Source organism: Aplysia californica, unplaced genomic scaffold (genome assembly GCF_000002075.1).
Source record: "Aplysia californica isolate F4 #8 unplaced genomic scaffold, AplCal3.0 scaffold00064, whole genome shotgun sequence".
Classification (NCBI taxonomy): domain Eukaryota; kingdom Metazoa; phylum Mollusca; class Gastropoda; order Aplysiida; family Aplysiidae; genus Aplysia; species Aplysia californica.
In genome coordinates this window covers 1,115,693-1,122,339 of record NW_004797334.1, presented here as the reverse complement: position 1 = coordinate 1,122,339, position 6,647 = coordinate 1,115,693, and the positions used below count along the sequence as shown (strand labels likewise).

Genomic DNA, 6,647 nt, shown 5'->3' with positions numbered 1-6,647 from the left:
CAGAAACAAAAAAACAAAAACAAAAACAAAGTAAAACAACAACAAAATAAAACAAACAAACATCAAAAACAAAAACCAACCAAACAAAAAACAACAAACAAACCCCCACCCTCAACAACAAAACAACGGAGGATTCTTCAAGGGACATAACCGTTTTATTGAGGAAAAGAGATCGCGAGCTGAGTGTTGCCTCTTGTACTACTTCCAATGTCCAACTTATGAGAGTCCTCGCCACAGGCTGTCAAGGCTGTTGAAAATCTTCGCTTTGAGCCCCAAATGTGTAGTATTACAGAGTTTCACTTACATTTTAGAAGAACTGCTTTCGCCACTGGAACTGAGTGCTTTCAAAAGTGATCTACCTGAAAATCAGAAAAATGGAGTTCATATTAGATAACACCAACCTCACGATATCTGAATTTAATGACATTTCAATAGAGCTGTAATCAAGCTCTTGAAAAGCAGTTTTTTAAAATTTACTTATTTATGTTAATTCATTTATCAACTAATTACTTTCCTTCTTTCTTGTGGGTGGTTGGCGGGTGCGCTGGTGTGGTTTGCTCCTTCTTTCCTATCAAACATCTGTCGTCCTTATCTCCCTTCCTTCTTTTTTGTGTTTGTTACTCTCTTGTAACACCTCTATTCTTCTGGCGCTCATATGACCTTATGCAGTTGCGAGCGCCGTAAAACCTCTACTAAAACTTTTTTTAAACCCACTAAAACTCCTTCTTTCTTTCTTCCTTGCAGGCGTTTATGGTGTAGCGGTTAGGCGCTTCGCTGTTGAACACAGAAAACCCGAGTTCTATTCCAGAGTGGGAAGATTGTTATCGAGTATCTCGGTCTTTCTGCTGGCCTGGTATAGTTCTATCCCCTTCAGCTTGGGTTGGCCTTTAGGGACAGGTCCGAAGCCTGCCTCGTAAATGATCTAAATTGTGTTGATTGGGGCCTAATATCCGCCTAATCTTTTTTAAGTGAAGAAGAGCTACTGCACCTTAGATCTAGCACGAGTAGAAAATTCGTAACTCTTTTTCTGACAGGTAAAGAATGAGAAGGAAGTCTGACAGACGGGCCCAGTAGTTTAAAGATAAGGTGATTGTTTATTTATTTATTTATTTATTTATTTATTTATTTATTCATTTATTCATTCATTCTTTCATTTATTTATTCATTTATTTATTTGTTTAATCATTTATTCATTCATGCTGTAAATATGTTTGCTTTGTTTTTGATATCATTGCAGCCTGTGTACAACCATTAGAATAAAAAAAGAAGAACAGAAAATAACGACCTTCTCTAGACTTGATTCCCAAGTTTTAGACCTTAATCTATCTTTTAAATTTGGTAGTGATTAATTAAAGGATAGAGTCTAGCTATTTAAATACTGTTGAACTTCTGCAAGTGTAATTTTTGTTTTGCCGGTTTGATGACGTCTAGGGAATACTACCAGGGAAAATCAAAAGGAAGGAAGTGAGTATTCTCACCCGGGGTGGGATTTTTTGTTGTTGTCATTCCCGCCCGGGTCGGGTCACTTCTCAACTTTCCTATCTATCTAGATCTAGATTCTGTCACTTATTATCTTTTCTATCTATCTAGATCTAGATCTAGATTCTGTCACTTTTCATCTTTCCTATCTATCTATATGTAGATTTTATCACTTTTCATCTTTCCTATCTATCTATATGTAGATTTTTATCACTTTCCATCTTTCCTATCTATTTAAATCTAGATTCTTTCACTTCTCATCTTTTCTATCTATCTAGATCTAGATTTTGTCACTTCCTTCTGTCCTATCTATCTAGATCTGCATTCTAGAGATGTTTTATAAGATTTAATACAGGCTTAAGGCCGACCTCTAAACCTGGGGTGAGAATTAGACACATACACTTGCAGATCTAGCCTAAGGAGATCTAGTACGCCTCTACAATTTTATGCTGGGTTTGGAAATATTGAGCAGATTCAAACGAGAGTGCTAATGCCCAACGGGAAAAACATAACCTTCAGCATTTGAATGCTTTCTGTCGTATCAAATCAATCGTATTGAAAGCAAAGAAAAAGGGCAAAAATATGAATGAAAGTAAAACTAAATTATGCACACAAGAACTCAAACTCCTAAGTAAAAAAAATGGAGTAAATTATTTCAAAATCTCCTCAGGGGGGTGAGAATAAGAAAAAATGTTATCCCCACCGCGAATACTACCAGTAAAATTAGTAAAATTAAAAAGCTTTGAAATAATATTCTGGTTGTCTGCCTTGTGCGGCGAAGACAATGCAGATTTTCAAGGGAAGCAATTACGACTCTGCTGATCGCTTTGTAGTATTATCTTTGTTATGTCCCTTTGACCATCTGTTTTCCGGGTCAGGCCGCAAGCATAGTATCGCCCGACACCGACAGACAGACCAGACCCGCCGTTTTCTGTCGGGTGCGGAAGACCATATTAACACCGGTTTTTGTCAGTCAGACACCGCCGTCTGGCAAATATGGCGTGTAGCAGAAGAAGAAAATTGTTGCTGTTGTTGCTTTTGAGACGCAGACAAAAAATTAAAACCACGACAAGAAGATTTTCTCGCGCTTCCCATCCAAAGAAATCGTGATACACTAGGTGAATTTCATCATTTGTTTCCACCGTTGTTGGAAGATGGTGAAATTTCCAACAATACTATCCCATGAAACATAGCTGTTTCAATGAACTGCTAGAGATATGCAGAGCTGACTAGAACTGCTAGAATTCTGTGTAGTGCCATTGAGGCGGAAAAGAGGACACAACTATGCAGAGATAACATCATTAAAATTACCTCCCATCTCGCCCGACGACCCAACGGACCGTCTTCGATAGAACATGTTTTATCGGAGACGGTCTGACCGGGGACGACGCATTACGTCGGGCGTCAGTATGGTAGCCGAAACCGTTTTTTTTGCTAACTTTCATTACTAAAAAGCCGATGCGAATTCTTTTGTGACCGAAGACGGTCTGGTCTGACCGTCGGTGTCGGGCGTTAATATGGTTGCAGCCTTAGACTGGTCTTGCTCCGGGTCGAGTCACTTCTCATCTTTCCTATCTATCTAGATCTAGATTCTGTCACTTCTCATCTTTTCTATCTATCTAGATCTAGATTCTAGAGATGTTTTATAAGATTTAATACAGGCTGAAGGCCGACCTCTAAACCTGGGGTGAGAATTAGACAGATACACTGGCAGATCTAAGTAGACCTAGTACACCTCTACAATTTTATCCTGGGTTTGAAAACATTGAGCACATTCAAACAAGAGTGCTAATGCCAACGGGAAAAACGTTACTTTTAGCTTTTGAATGCTTTCTGTCCTATCAAATCATTCTCGTTTATAGCAAAGAAAAAGGCCAAGAATATGAATGAAAGTAAAACTAAATCATGCACACAAGAACACACACTCCTAAGTAGAAAAAAAAACGGAGTAAAATATTTCAAAATCTCCTCACGGGGGTGGGTATAAGAGAAAAGTTTATTCCCACCGGGAATACTATAAGTACAAATTAAAATGAAAAAGCTTTGAAATAAGATTCTGGTTGTCTGCCTTGGGTGGCGAAGACAATGCAGATTTTCAAGGGAAGCAATTACGGCTCTGGTGATCGCTTTGTAGTATTATGCTTGTTATGTCCCTTTGGCCATCTGTTTTCCGGGTTAGACTGGTCTTGCTCGTCTGGCTGCTTTCTTTTTGGCCTAAGTCAGACTTAGACCAAAATGTAACTGACGAACCACTGGACTTCTTGACATCTGCTTAATAATATAGAGACGTAAAATTAGACTTATACTCCAATCCATTTCAAAGAAAAAAGATGCATTTGGCCTAAGTCAAAAGTGACATTGATTTTTCCGTTTAATTTGGCCTTAGTGTGACATAGTTTAATTCGTCTCTCATTCATTTTAGCCTAATTCAGACTTTGGCCAAAAACTGGGCAAGTTTCTTGCTCCCAATCTTGGATCTAACTGTCCATTTCAGTCAAATGGTTTTCAAAATGGCCTTTGTCATTTAGAATTGAAAAACGAAAAAATAAATTATGGTTCAAGTCATTTTTCAAAACGGCCTAAGTCAGAGGCCACAGTAATGAAATGGCAAAATAAAATATTATGTCAGCCACATCTCATAATTTTGGTTTTTATTGGAAAATAACTATTAGTACAAAAGACGGACGGTAAATTAATTAGCTCTGGAAATTTGGGGCTGTCAAAGTGCATTTTTCACTTACTGAGACAGTTTTCTTCAGTTTTCTCCAAAGAGAACAAAAAATGACTTAGGTCAAAAAGGTAGTAAGTGCAGCTTGACGTTATTGTGCTGCTTGGTGACTTCAGGTTTCCATATTATTATTATTAATAATATAATTAATACTGTTATTCATATTATTATTAATATCATCATTATAATTATCAATTGTGTTGTTGTTGTTGTTGTTGTTGTTGTTGTTGTTGTTGTTATTATTATTATTATCATTATTATTATTATTATTATTATTATTATTATTATAATTATTATTATTATTATCATTGTTCTTATTGTTTTTTGTGGTTGTTGTTATTATTATTATCATTATTATTATTATTATTATTATTATTATTATTATTATTATTATTATTATTATTATTATTATTATTATTATCATTATTATTACTGGAAGATAAATCATGAAAGCATTTATAACATCTTTAAGCTGACACTAGGCTGTTGACAAATACAGGAACAAAACCCAAAAGCTCGATGTACTGTCGGACCTAACGGCGGCTATGCATTATGAGGAGTGTGGATATATGTGAGGCAGCGTGGTGGAATCAGGCTCTCGTCAAAACTATCAAAGGGAAGAAAATTGCATTTTTCCACAGGTTTGTGAATTTTTATCAAATTTTTGTTTTTTGGCTCAACACCTTTCATGCCCAGTACAGAACTAATTTCTGCGTGGATTTTTCTGGAAAACGTTGATTAAAGGCACAAAAAATGTAAATTTTCAGTTACCACAGACTCTTAACTAAGAAAATAACTATTCTTTGGGGGCCATTTTTTCACTAATTTTAACTCTGAAAGTAAATGACCCCTCACCTCCTTCCTTCGCCAATATCTCGACTAGTATTCAAGATAAATGGATTTTTTTTTTCATTCTAATAAAAATAAATGAACAAGCTTTAAGATGATACCAATAACTCTACATGCCCAAAAATTGACGAGAGCCTGATTCTACCACGCTGCCTCACATATTATAGCGGAGAGGACACTACACAAGTACTTGTACCTTTTGTACTTTAAGACCAATAATGTTAGTTACCAGCTTACTCTACTACTGAAACATTCTCTAATATCCCCATGACAACAAAACTCAAAACGATCAACACCACATTCATTTCAACACTCACATATCAATGCCAAACATGGACCACGAACAAGACATTAGAGAAAAGAATTGCAACATGTGAAACGCGATGTCTTAGAAAAGCAGTAAACAAGACCTGGCGAGACAAAATTAGAAACTCAGTAATCAGAGAAATGGTGGGAACAAATGATGTCAAGCATCACACCCAACACCAAAGAATCAAATGGTTTGGACATCTCATACGATTACCAACACACCATCCAGCACAACGTTCCTACATTTTAAAAAAAATCGATTTCAACAAGGCTAGAGGGCGGCCGAGAAAGATCTGGATAGTTGAGTTTTAGTAGAGGTTTTACGGCGCTCGCAACTGCATAAGGTCATATGAGCGCCAGAGACCTGGATAGATGGTGCCAGGGAAACACTAACAACTCACGGCACCCCCCTGACCCAAGCTCTCCGGCTGGCGACAGAGAGACGTCTCTTTCTTCCCGCGACACCAAATAGAGTATAAACGGCGGATAAAAGTAAAGCAAAAGTAAAGAACTTCAAATCAAACAACAGAATATAGAATCACGATACATGTAATAATAATAATAATAATAATAATAATAATAATAATAATAATAATAATAATAATAATAATAATAGATAGCATTTTTATAGCGCAAATCTCCGCTCAACTGCAAGCTCTAAGCGCTTCACAATCTATACTATTACCCCAGCAGACCTGAGAGCATTCTGAAACAACCTTAACTTCCTGGGAACAATACAGTTCAAGCGGCCATTTATAGGCCTATACCAGCGTTATTCTGTGTGCAAGATTCCTTGGTGGTTGTACATTGATAGGAATAAGCCTCGGTTGCAACCCGGGGCAACATTTAAAACATTAATTTCTACCAAACTGATGTTTAATGTGTCCTGGGCGCTCATATGACCTCATGAAGTTGCGAGGGCCGTAAAATACTAAATAAAGAAATAATAAATTAAGTCTTTTTTCTTTCTGAGGTATGGAAGAGAAAATCAGGGACAAAAGTGAGAGTTTATTACGGTCATTTTTGTTTATTCCTCGTGATTGTAAGTGGAAGTGTTCTTTTAGCCGCTGTCAACACAATTTTAGATTGTCTACGGGATGTGCTGCTTCCATAGAGTTACCTCCTTTTAAATCTATAGTGCCTATAGTGTACATCTATGGCTGCTTCAAACCTGCCTGGTAGGACCGACCAAGAGGAGTGGGACACCAGATCCTAGCAGACAGATTGAGATACTCGTTCAATACAACTATCGAGTATTATTAGTATTAGTTATAAATCATTA

The 6,647-nt window shown here is 36.8% G+C and overlaps 1 long non-coding RNA gene across 1 annotated transcript in view; it reads right to left on the bottom strand.

Annotated features, from left to right (window-relative positions):
• Nucleotides 1-131: 131 nt before the first annotated feature.
• LOC118477319 overlaps nt 132-6,647 on the bottom strand; it is a 29,260-nt gene continuing 22,744 nt past the window's right edge. Inside the window, exon 2 of the long non-coding RNA XR_004858288.1 lies at nt 132-359. This is a non-coding gene — a long non-coding RNA (uncharacterized LOC118477319). The remainder of the gene's footprint in view (nt 360-6,647) is intronic.